The sequence below is a fragment of the Macaca fascicularis genome, chromosome 6 (genome assembly GCF_037993035.2).
Source record: "Macaca fascicularis isolate 582-1 chromosome 6, T2T-MFA8v1.1".
NCBI classification, from domain to species: Eukaryota; Metazoa; Chordata; class Mammalia; order Primates; family Cercopithecidae; genus Macaca; species Macaca fascicularis.
The window spans coordinates 105,448,024-105,461,310 of NC_088380.1; the positions used below are offsets into that span (position 1 = coordinate 105,448,024).

A 13,287-nucleotide genomic window follows, 5' to 3' on the forward strand; every position below is an offset into this window, starting at 1 on the left:
AAAAATGTTGGAATTCTTTCCCTTCAATTTTATCCTCAGTTCAAAATGGAGATGCTGACAAAATTAATTTTCAAAATATATATAACACTTGTAAATTACAATAGGTCAGGAAGGAAGCAAAATGAGGTAGCGGTTATTTTTGTGCCCTCTGTGAGCGCAGTTACAAACTCCAGACCAAACCATTGTTTGGGGTTTCAGCTCCTTGAAATGGCTTCTTTTCTCATCCAGAGATTACCTCCTTTCCAAGATTAGTGAAATTTAAAGACTATGTAGACAAGTTAGGTTTTCTAACAAGGGTGTTTTTTTTTTTTTTTCTTGAGACCTCTTTTATATGGAAAATATCTTAGGAAAGTCATTTAGTCAATAAAAAAATATTAAGGAAAGAATTTTTCATGATTCATCATAATGAGCAGAGTAAAAATAGGTAAAAATAATCTGGTACAAAATATCAATGTTTTTGACATTTTTTTCCTCAAGAATTGTTGAGAGAGTTTTAGATGTGTAAACCTGCTAGAAACAAAAGAGGTCTTTAGAAAATCTGTTTTTTTTTAAAGAATGGTTTATATCTGTGAACAGAAGAAAAATAAATGTTCTTTGTCTAACTTATTTCAAACTCTTGAGTTGTGGTTTATGGAAGTTAGAATATTTCACCATGTATCCTACAGCTTTGACTATTTTGAGTTATTTATTGTTACTGCCAGTATTAAAGTAAAAAGATGAATCAGTTAATAAGAAAAATTTTTAAAGTTGTAAATTTTCAGAGTTACGAGTTTTTGAAAAAACATGCAAATATCCTATTAGTTTTTTCTTTTCTTATTAAGTCATGATTCAATTACTCTTTGAAAACAATCATCATTTTTCCTTTATATTTCATTTACATTGTGTGCCCAATTATTTTTCATTATTGGTCAGACTTAACACATTCTTTTGAAAGGAGAATAGATAGATACTTCTCAAGGTCCTTCCAGACTTATATTTTAATAAATTTATGACTAAAATTAATCTTCTCCACACATTGGTGAGTTAATTCTCTTGATCTGCATGGCAGAAGGATAAGCACAACTTTGTCAGTTTCAAACTACTAAAGGCAGCTATAAAAGCGTAAGCATTTATTGAATGATCTGGATTCCATAGTATATAATCAGAAAATAGCTTTATTTTTCCACCACTATATATCACTGCTGATTTTTGGACTTCTCCTTTTCCACTATTTGACAGCATTTTTTTTTTAACAGATCTCTTAGTTTGTCAGTCATTAACAGTGTTTATTTATTTATCTATCTATCTATCTATTTATTTATTTATTTATTTATTTATTTATTTATTTTTGAGACGGAGTCTCGCTCTGTCGCCCGGGCTGGAGTGCAGTGGCCGGATCTCAGCTCACTGCAAGCTCCGCCTCCCGGGTTTACGCCATTCTCCTGCCTCAGCCTCCCGAGTAGCTGGGACTACAGGCGACCCTCACCTCGCCCGGCTAGTTTTTTGTATTTTTTTAGTAGAGACGGGGTTTCACCGGGTTTGCCAGGGTGGTCTCGATCTCCTGACCTCGTGATCCGCCCGTCTCGGCCTCCCAAAGTGCTGGGATTACAGGCTTGAGCCACCGAGCCCGGCCTTATTTATTTATTTTTTGAGATGGAATCTTGCTCTATTGCCCACGCTGGAGTCTGGTGGCAGGATCTCGGCTCACTGCAACGTCCGCCTCCCGGGTTCAAAGAGATTCTCCTGCCTCAGCCTCCTGAGTAGCTGGGACTACAGGCATGCACCACCATGCCCAGCCAACTTTTTGTATTTTTAGTAGAGATGCACTTTCACCATGTTGGCCAGGCTGGTCTCAAACGCCTGACCTCAGGTGATCCACCCACCTTAGCCTCCACAAATGCTGGGATTACAGGCGTAAGCCACGGCGCCCGGCCACCAAGTGTTTAAAAGTCCATTCTAAACCAGCATTCTAATCTTGCCTCCAGTTTAAAAATTTTTCCCTTTAGGCTTAGCATGGACTCTGTTTTTTTTTTTTTTTTTTTGAGATTGAATCTCGCTCTGTCGCCCAGGCTGGAGTGCAGTGCTGTGATCTCACTCACTGCAACCTCCACTTCTCGGGTTCATGCATTCTCCTGCCTCAGCCTCCAGCTGGACGCTGTTTCAGGAATTAGTGATGTGGGTGGGGACAGGTGAGGTGTTAACTCTTTTTTCTGTCTCCTTATTTCACATCCTCTTTCAGTTCCAGCTCACTACGCTGTTCTTGGCTCTTCCAGCGTCCAGGTCGGGGGCAGGGGTGTGATGAGAGGTAAAGAGGTTAAAAAGGAGGCAGTAAAAAGGGGTTAAGATCATGAACTCTTGAGTGAGAGACTTGGGGTCGGAGCCCCTACCACCCACTAGCTTGGTCACCTTGGTTATGTGTCTCCACAGTGTCCCTTCCTCACAATCCCAATAATGACTTTTTAAATAATGACTTATAGTCCTGAGAATCATATAAATTGATTTATGTAAAGCATTTACTCAGTAATTGTTAGGTGTTACTGGATATTTTATGGGATTCATTATTATTCTTTTTTTTCTGGGTCTTTCTTTCTTTCTTTCTTTCTTTCTTTCTTTCTTTCTTTCTTTCTTTCTTTCTTTCTTTCTTTCTTTCTTTTTCTTTCTTTCTCTCCTTCCTTCCTTCCTTCTTTTTCTTTCTTTCTTTCCTTCTCTCTCTGTTTCCCTCCCTCCCTCCCTCCCTTCCTTCTTTCCTTCCTTTCTTCCTTCCTTTTTTTTTTTTTTTTTTTGAGATGAACTCTTATTCTGTTGCCCAGGCTGGAGTGCAGTGGCATAATCTTGTCTCACTGCAACCTCTGCCTCCTGGGTTCAAGCGATTCTTCTGCCTCAACCTCCCGAGTAGCTGGTATTACGGGCATGTGCCACCATGCCTGGCTAAGTTTTTGTATTTTTAGTACAGACGGGGCTTCACCAGGTTGGCCAGGTTGGTCTCGAACTCCTGACCTCAAGTGACCCACCTACCTCGGCCTCCCAAAGTGCTGGGATTACAGGCATAAGCCGCTGTGTCTGGCCTGGGGCTGTTTTACCAATGCCGATTACCTTGGCAGGTGTTCATCACTAGTTCTCTTTTGTGGGATGGTTTTCTGTGTTCTCTGCCTTCCTCTCCGCCCACAGGGATCTTTGCACTGTAGTTTCCTGGTGTTTGTAATGCTCTTACTGGCTGACCTCAGTTCTTACCCTGCTAGACTCATGCAGTTTCCTTCCCAGAGCAGGCAAAATGATGGAAAATGGGAAAATTCATGCATCTAGGGCCAGCTAAATGCTGGAGGTGTAGGCCATTTTGCCTGTAAGTGTCTGTTCTTGCTCTACCATTATGGGCTGTTCCAGTGGTCTCCTGCTTACAGATTCCTTTAGAGTGCCTTCATTTCTTCATGCATGGAGAAATACCTGGAGACATGTCAGAGCTTCCCCAAATACTCTCATCAATTTGCCTACAGAGTGTTGCCACTCAGCAAACTTCCACCTAAGGAGTGAACTATCTCTTGGAGAAAACTTTCATCTCTGAGTGGTCCTCTTAGGGTCCCCTTTCCTTGGCTTGCTTTTAGGGAAACACACCCCTGTCCTCTCATGTAGGTGAAGGGAGACACCATGGTATTCTCTTCCTTTAATTCATTTCAAAAACTCCCCCTCTTCAGTGAATCTCTAATCTTCTCCTAAGTAATCACTGTGTACATTTGCAAGCTTATATTTTACTAGACAAGATGTATACCAAAGGAATAATCTACACGTAATTTGTGGATTGCAATTGTTGTGTGGCATATGGATTTCTGACTCCCCTCCCCTCATCTCCCCACCACATGTCTCATGTGAAGACTGACTCTTATTGAGAGCCAGAATACAAGGCTGTGGCAAATTTGATTCAAAAAGGAGACAGATATTCTTTAGTACAATAAAGTGCAAACAATATACTAATATGTGGTAGTATGAAGAAGCTAATGGCCTTATACCGAAAATGTAAAAGACCGACCTTAATGAAGATTTTTTTCTCTTCTCTCTTCTGCCTTCAGCAACTGAAAATCTCTGCAACAACTTGGCAATGGAATGTGAAGGAGCCGAACAAGGAAGGACCAGACGACTGACTCATGGGGTTTGGTTGAAGGAGATGAGGGCAAGGAGAAAAGGGATATGAAGAGGGTTGTAGAGGCTGTGGGAGGAAGGAGATAGAAAAGGCCTTCGGCAAAGATGCTTTTCTGCCTACATCTATGTTGGCCATATGGGGATGCCATAAATACCTTGAACACTGGAGGAGCTAGGTGTGGCACCAGACATCAAGATGGCCCTTAAGGATTCTAGCCTCCTGGTATTCATGTTCTTATATAGTCTCCTCCAACATTGAAAAGGGCTGACCTGTGTAACCAATAGGATATTGTGGGAATGATGGAGTTTGTCTTTTGAGGCTAGATCATGAAAGACATGTGGTTCTTGGACCACTTAATCATGGAGAAGACGGCTGCCATGTTGTGAAGACTCTCAAGCAGCTCTGTGGAGAGGTCCATAGGTGAGGAACTGAGACCCCCCTCCAAGTGAGCAATCTTGGAGGTGGATCCTTTCCTCTCATTCAGGCCTTCAGATGACTACAGCCTGGGCTGGTATCTTGACTACAACCTTATGGGGAACCCTAAGGCAACACCAGCTAAGATTCTCCTGAATTCCTCACCCGAAGAAACTATGAGATAATAAATCTGTGTTGGTTTAAGCCACTGTGTATTGAGATAACTAATTATGTGGCAATAGAAAACTAATACGCTAAGAGATGAATTAGAGAATCTACTCCAAGATTCCACTGTCCATTTGTTTATTCTTTTAAATTCTGTGTCTGCCTGACTGGCCCACAAGACTCTAGGATTATCAAGTATACTACCCTACCCTTACATAATAAAGCGTGTAGGCTGGGTGAGGTGGCTTATGCTGGTAATCCTAGTGCTTTGGAAGGCTGAGGTGGGAGGATTACTTGAGGCCACGAGATCAAGATCAGCCTGGGCAACATCGTGAGGCCAGGAGATCAAGACCAGCCTGGGTGACGGAGTCAGACTCTGTCTCTGGAAGTAAGCAAACAGATAGTTAAATAAATAAATAAAATAAAGGGTGTGGTGTTTTGGTTACAATTTTAAGTGCCGAAAGGAGAAATATAAGATACAATGAAATGATATAACTCATTAACACTCTTATTATTTACGTGTAAAAGTAACTAAATACAGTTGTGAGATACTGAATAATATGAGTAAAATTATATGGTGTGCACCTGTCATACAGTCATCAGTTCCACATGCTCCTGCTGAAAATAGCTGAGCCCTTAGTTCCTCGGTACCATTGACCTTTTCTTTAAAAAAAAAAAAAACATTAAATCTATTTCTACTGTAATTTGCTATCACATATTGTCTCCTCTCCCTTTTAAAAACAACGTTATTTCTCTCTCTTTTTATAATAGAGTATTCTGAAATCTTCTGTTTGTATTCTACATTGCAGCTTCATTTCAAATCCAAATCCTTACAATTGGCATTGCTTAGCAAATTAACAATGATATACTTCGGTAGATATCTTGTTATGATTGCTATTGTTTTATGTAACAATTTGGCAATTGCATAAAAAGACATGTATCAATGATTCTAATAATTGAAATGCCATTTCCAGTTCCCCTTTAAGTGGAGGAAAACCTATTCAAATTAATTCATTTTAAAAAACCCCACTGTTGCAAGGCAATTTTAACAGAATGATACCACTATCTCCCTTGCTCAGAGGTTGCTATTTACATATTTAACATCCTGAATCTCTAAAGGGAGTTCAATATCATGTAAGCATTAGCATAAGGCAAGCATGTGAACCAGATACATCTACCTATCGCTTTTTACTTGGTGTTTTTCCTCCTTTAACTTTGTCATCAAACTCAGAAACCGTCAGCTTCTGGCGCCCTCTTGTGGACAAATGCTCCTACTGTTTTTGGCAGCTCCCTTGTTTAGGGAAGTTTGAAAAAACGAATCATTTTCCTATTTATTTACGCAAAATAATTTGGATTTCTGAAATAGTGTGGCATTTGTTGCTCAGTTACAGAATTGGGGAACTGAGAGAAATTTCTGTTAAAGCAAGCATAAAACACTGAAAAAAAAACCACTCCCGATAAAGCAATGAAATTCCTACTACATTTTTGATTTGTTAGATGGGATTGTTGGTTCTAACTTGTATTGATAATAATTAATTGCAAGAATACCAATCATGTCTGCTTCCTTCCTTCTCAATTTAGGACTTGACTAACGGGGAGGCTTCCATTCAGCATTTGTTTTCCCAGCTCCAGGGTCAGGACTCACCGTGATCACTGGAGCCCCGGCGGTCTGCTACTGCAGGATGGGTCCTCCAACACAATTCCATAACCCATCCTACTGCCATTCCTTTCCTAGCGTCTCCTACAACAGTGTTCTCCTTTGGCCCATCCTCCTCATCCTGTCCTCCACTGACACATTAATTTTCCTTCTTGTGTTCAGGAAAGCTTAATTGAGCATCAGTGGGCATTTAAGATGAGCTGGAGTCTGAGTAACTAACAGTAGAGGGATTAGCACAGTGCTAATGTGATAATAGGGCTTAATGAGTCAGGGTATAACCCATGCCCAGACCATACAAAGCTAGGAAAAAAATTAGGCTCATAGCAGTGGTCATGTAAATTATTTCTTTGACTGTATACCTGCCTTTGTGAGATCTCCAGCCGCTTCCAGGTGTCCCTATCTCAACTATTTCTGGGAGTTCCTGTAAATTCCCATAGGTGTTCAAACAGTTTTCTTGGCCACCACACAAACACTTTCCTTTCTTTAGCTGGACTCTAGGAGATGCAGGCTGCCACGTGTTGCTTGTTTGTGTATATGTAGGTGTCTCATGAATGTGTTGCCCTGAGGTGGCTGCTCTTGCCTTGTTAAGGCCAGCTGAGGTCACTGGGGCAATGCTCTGTGTTGAGACATGTCTTGGTCACTGCTGATGTGCTAGTGCTCTAGGTATGTCAAGGCTTCGCCAAGTTTTTTGACTTTTTAGATCTGTATTGGCTTCATTTCCAAATGCGAAAAAATCCCACTCTTGTTCTATAGTCTTCCAAAGTTCAAAAGTAGTGCTGTTTTGTGTGCTCAGTATCTCTCAGACCTTTGAGCTAGGCAGCTGTCTTATATTTCTGCCAAAGGCTCCTCCCCTCGGGTTCCCGGAGAGACAGAAGGAAGAGAGAGCCTATGAGGAAGAGAGGAAGTCACAGAACGAGATGAGACACACTCGCTTTATATCACTCCTCGCACTCTTTTACTCAGGGCATTTTTATTAGATGAAACAGTAAACATCACTTCTCTTTCTTTGCTCTAAGGCTATTTTTAATTTTCTCAAACTGATTCCTTGTGGCTCTGATTCATCCATTCTCCAGAAATGCTCAGGCACGTCTGCATCTAGGAAGAATGCAACTTAGGTGTGTGTGGGATTCTCTCCATATTAGTTAATGGTGACAAAGGCGATAGTGGACAGTGGTGACCAGGTTATGAGGAGGGAAGGAACCTCTTTAGAGGAAAAATATTGGCAGCCCTCATATTTCTAAAATATTGCAGAAATTGCTCTTTTGGGGGGAGTACATCCATGAAAACTTTCAGTACAGTTTCAAAAGTGCTTGAATGTATCATGAGAGCATAATACTAAAAATCTCACACTCTTCTGTCTTATAAAGTACTCCCACTTTGTGATGTGTTCAGCAAACATGCCAAATTATTATTAAGCTCATCGTTTACAAATACTAAAGTTATAAGACACCTAATGGCCAAACAAATGCATATATAAGTAAATAGGCATTACCTAAAGGCATTATCTGTTATTAGAATCATCGGTACATATCCTTTTATGCAATTGCCAAATTGCCAGATTATTACATAAAACAATAGAAAGCATAACAAGGTATGCTAATTTGACTGCTTAGCTAGAAATTTGCATAAAGACATTTTTGTTTCTTCTATTTTGCAAGGTAATTATATTAAAATGCTCCCACCTCCCCATTTCTGCTGCTCACATTTTATGGCCCAAAAATACAAAAACAGATTCTCCTGATATTTACAGTATTGCGAAGTGGAGGCAACCTATTTAGTTTTGAACTCAGATGCCCCAATTTTCTAGCTGAATCGCCTAGGACGAGTTCTCTCAATAGTCTGAGCCTCAATTTCCTGATGTTAGGACATTGGATAAATAACACTAGTGGTACCTACCTTATAGGTGGCAAGACTTAACTGAGTTCATCAATAAAACGAAGGACAGTTACTAAGGCAAAATAAAACTTTTCTCCCTATATAAAAGTAAGTTTTTGTATGTCAGTTATTCCTCAATAAAGCTGTTAACTAAAATGAGAGACGTTTTTAAAATGAAAGTTGTCTTACTGGAAGAAAATGTTAAGTTCGACTCCTGAAAAATCTTAGCTTTCTTTCAAAGAAGGTAAAGTTCTGAGAAAGACAGGAGGGCTGTGCTTCCTGCTGCATAGTGTGGAATGCAGGAAGAGTATTCCTGGAATGAGTATCTGGGGGCAACATGAGTGGGGACCATAAAGCGTCCCTTCTGATGAATTTGTATCATCACTTTACTCTTTCACTTGAGCCAGCACTGACCAATACAGTAGCCACTGGCCACACATGGCTATTGAGCACTTGTAATGTGTCTAAGCTGAATTGAGATGTAGTGTCAGTATAAAATGCACACCAGATTTTGAAGACTTTATATTAAAAAAGAATGTGAAATAGTTTATTAAAAGTTTAAAAACATTGATTACATGTTAAATCGGTAATATTTTATATACCTATTTTTAAAAAGAAATATGTTATAAGTTATTTTTGCCTGTTTCTTTTTACTTTTTAAATTGTGACTGCTAGGAAACTTAAAATTATATATGTATTTTGAATTAGATTTTTATCAAACAGTGCTGTGAGCCACATACATTTTCACCTTTCCTTGATGACCCGAAGATACACAGAGAGGGCATACTTTCTGGAAGACTGGATTTAGACCTTATGACTTTAAATCTGGACACCATCAATAAATAGCTGTATGATCATGGACAGGCATGTTAATGTCAGAATCTCAGGATTTTGTATTTTTTATTTTTTCCAGAAGCAGAAGGGTGATATTATTATGTGAGTCCACAAATAGAGTTGTGCAAGAAATACAGGTTTATTTTTTCATAACTGGAGTTAATTTCTATTATGAATGTCTAATTTATCTATTAAGGAAAACAATCTCAGTTAATTCAGGTTCACTTAGCCCATATACACAAAATCTTCCCTCTTCCTTGAATAGCCCTAAGGTAAGGAGGCAAAGAGTATTTGATCCTGGGTGTTGTCATCTATCTCTCCTAGGGACATTCTCTTGACTGCCTGGGGTTTAGTCATCATCACTGCTGTTTCTTTCTCATTCCCACTGCAAGGCCTCATTAGGAATCCTAGTTCTCTTTTCCATAACAGATCCAATGTGGGATTTATGGAAAACAGTCCCCAAGCTACAGAACATACTTCATAGGTGTATTAAGAAGAATAAACAAGGTGATCCTTCTGAAGTGCTTAGTACAATGCCTGATATAAATGAAGCCTCTAATAAAAGTAGTTAATATTACTAATGCTGTTGATGCAGATGTTCTGGCTTTCAGGCAGTGCACTTTGAGTTTCTAGAAATTTAGCTGCCAGAAAAGAGGTGAGTAAGGGTGTCATTTTCTGTTGCTTCTTTTTCAGTAGTTCTGAGCTAGGAGAGCAAATGTATACACTGAGGGGAACAGTGCAGTGTTGAGGGGGTTGAGGTTTGGGGACAAAACAAAACATTAGTCTACAATTACTCCCTGGTTTTGATCAAGAGTTTAGCAGCTAGGATTGGTGCTGGGAAGACACCATCACATGTGGGTGGTGGTAGTTGGGTGAAGACTGGTAGACCTTCTAACATTGGAGGGTACCATGGCAGAAATAACAATACCACAAACATCTACTAAGTGTCTCTGACATGTCAATAATGTGATAGGTGGTGTGGAGGATACACAAGAAGTGGAAGTCATAGTCCATGTATTTGAATAACTTACAACTGGATAAACACAAAATCCACATTGCATTTCTAGAATGAGTGATGAGGATAAGTTGGAAGGCTGACTGTTTCTGCATGATCTTGTGTGATGGCGATGCTTTGGTGGAGATGTCAAAGCTCAGGATTAATACTAAAATGTTGGCTGGGCGCAGTGGCTCGCGCCTGTAATCCCAGCACTTTGGGAGGCTGAGGCGGGCGGATCACCTGAAGTTGGGAGTTTGAGACTAGCCTGACCAACATGGAGTAACCCCCCATCTCTACTAAAAATACAAAGTTAGCTGGGCATGGTGGCACTTGGGAGGCTGAGGCAGGAGAATTGCTTGAACTTGGGAGGCGGAGGTTGCAGTGAGCCAAGATCGTGCCATTGCATTCCAGCCTGGGCAACAAGAGCAAAACTCCATCTCAAAGACAAACAAACAAACAAACAACCTAAAATGTCAGATATAGAAACTCAATTTGTTAGTGCTCTTTGAGCCAATATGGCTACCAGCAACTTATTCTCTGGGCAATATGATGGATAATCAGAATATTGATGTATTTACAGTGAAGGATATTCCTTTCAAGAGAGGAGAATGCTTGCACAAAATTTAGTGACAGCTAATACCCACCAGAAGATAAAATAAATAAGTTCTTTAATTTTCATTAATATTCATTTATTGACATTCATTTTATCATCTGGTGAATTCTAGCTGATACTAAAAATTAATTTAAGTTTATAGAACAAATTCTTTAGCATCAAAAATTTTATCGACTAATTACATTAAAAATATGCAGATTGGGGAAAGACTACCGATATTAAAATGTTAGCAGTTACATTCTCTCATATTAAGAAATCTTATATCAGTTTGAGGAAAGGCAGTGTTTTGCAAAAGCATGGTTTGAAAACCACTGCTACAAATATTGAATGATTTAACACTGTCTTGATGATTCTCTGTTTTGCACTCATATTTATTAAGGGGTTAAGACATGATCTGACCTTTGAATGAGGTATTAGATTTGGATTAGAATTAAGAAATAGGACCTATAAGCCAGAGAATGAATAAAGTGTAGGTGAAAGGAGATGCGCAGACAGGCTTTTAGTAGAACGCAGAGAGGAATCAAATTAGAGACTAACAGGAGGGAATGTTGTCTGGAGGCTGATTTGATAGACGATGTATCATATAGACAATTTGATAGATGATGTATCATATTAAATTGCAAAGTGGCATGAAGAGAATGATGCTTGTCAGAAGAAACCTGAGCTAAAAGTTTTTCACCTCATGAGTTCCGTTTCCAAAATGTTAAAGTCTCAGATCATAAAGAGCGGTTATTTTGGCCAGGCACGGTGGCTCAAGCCTGTAATCCCAGCACTTTGGGAGGCCGAGACTGGCGGATCACGAGGTCAGGAGATCGAGACCATCCTGGCTAACACGGTGAAACCCCGTCTCTACTAAAAAATACAAAATACTAGCTGGGCGAGGTGAGGGGCGCCTGTAGTCCCGGCTACTTGGGAGGCTGAGGCAGGAGAATGGTGTAAACCCGGGAGGCAGAGCTTGCAGTGAGCTGAGATCCAGCCACTGCACTCCAGCCTGGGCGACAGAGCGAGACTCAGTCTCAAAAAAAAAAAAAAAAAAAAAAAAAAGAGTGGTTATTTTGTGTTTAACTTCTCAAGCACTTCTTAGGAGTCACCTTAAAAGCAGTTTTTTAAAACATTGTTTAGAGAATCAGCTATTTTGAGTTATTATACAAGCTATAAATGTCTGATTTTAAAACCCCCTTTGCCTCTCAAAGCTGTCGTTTTTAGATAATTTTTTAATAGGCTCTGAGGTAGAAGGTAGCATATGCTGCTAACACACCTAATCTAGAGTTATTACCCAATCTTCTGGTTTCAATAGTTCCTCCCGATCTCTTCTAAATTTCATTTCATAAAATCAAATTGAGTTATAGGATATTAAAACTGCAAGGGATCTTCATTCACATGGTTATATCTTTGTGGTTTTTATTTTTTTGTTTTGAATTCTTGAAAGGATTAAAAGAAATACAATACAAAGTAATCTTTGTTTTTCTAGGTGTTTCCTAGGGACTACAGCAACATTATAATCTGGTCAAATTTCAACATTCTTCTTATGCGCTGTATCTAGAGTTAGAACTTGTGTACTTTTCTGGCATCTGGATAAAGATTGCTTTATCCAGTCCTTTACTTACTAATTTTGCACTCGATTGTATAGAGTCCATCCTCCAGACAAATGAACAGAATATGGGATATATATTTTCATGTCATAATTTTGGTCAATGTAGCAATACTGCTTCTCTGCCTTCACTGTGTATTCTTCAGTGCCAACTTGGCTAGGCCACAGGACCCGAATATTTGGTCAAACACTAGTCTAGATGTTGCTGTGAAGGTATTTTTTAGATAGAATGAACATTTAAATCAGTGGACTTTGAGTACAGTAGATTACCCTCCATAATGTGGGTGGACCTCCCTCTATCAGGTTAAGGCCTGAAGAGCAAAAATACCGACTCCATGAGGAAGAGGAAGAGGAAGTTCTGCCTGCCACCTGCCTTCAGATTTGAGCTGCAACACCAACTCTTCTTGGTGCCCAGCCTGCTAGCATACCCTGCAGATTTGGGACTTGCCAGCCTACACAATTGCATGAGCCAATTTCTTAAAATAAATCTCTCTTTCCATATATATATTTCCTATTTGTTCTCTTTCTCTGGAGAGCCCTGGCTAGTACAATCAGTCAAGTATGATTAATGATCTACCTCTGGCCAAAATTCATCACTATTCCTACAGGTTAGAGTTTAATGTAAAAGTATGAGACTAAAGTCACATTTCATAGTTGCAGAAATCAGTCTTCATGAATAAAGAGAATAAAAATGGAAACCCCAAAACGAGAAGAGAATTTACTCTACATGATCTTATTATTGCTCAAGAACTCACCCCTTCAAGTAAGAGAATATTTCTCAGTATCAGGGGTTAGTTACCGTTGGAAGCAGATTCAGGTTTTGCCTGCACAGTTTGGGGACCTTTCTTTAAGAAGTTAATACAAAAGTACTAAAATGAAATTAGGTATGAAGTGAATATTTATATAGATTGAGAAAAAGAATCATAACAATTTACAAAATTTTAAAAGCTGAAAAATACTGTAAACACAACAAAATCCAGAAAGGAAATGCATACTTTTAATTAATATATATACTTAGTATATATCAATA

The 13,287-nt window shown here is 39.3% G+C and overlaps 1 long non-coding RNA gene across 4 annotated transcripts in view; it reads left to right on the forward strand.

Annotated features, from left to right (window-relative positions):
- LOC102121657 (uncharacterized) overlaps window positions 1-5,116 on the forward strand; it is a 67,013-nt gene extending 61,897 nt beyond the window's left edge. For all 4 annotated transcript variants that reach the window (XR_012413987.1, XR_012413990.1, XR_012413989.1 and 1 more), the window contains one exon: window positions 4,041-5,116. This is a non-coding gene — a long non-coding RNA (uncharacterized lncRNA). The remainder of the gene's footprint in view (window positions 1-4,040) is intronic.
- The last annotated feature ends 8,171 nt before the right edge of the window (window positions 5,117-13,287 follow it).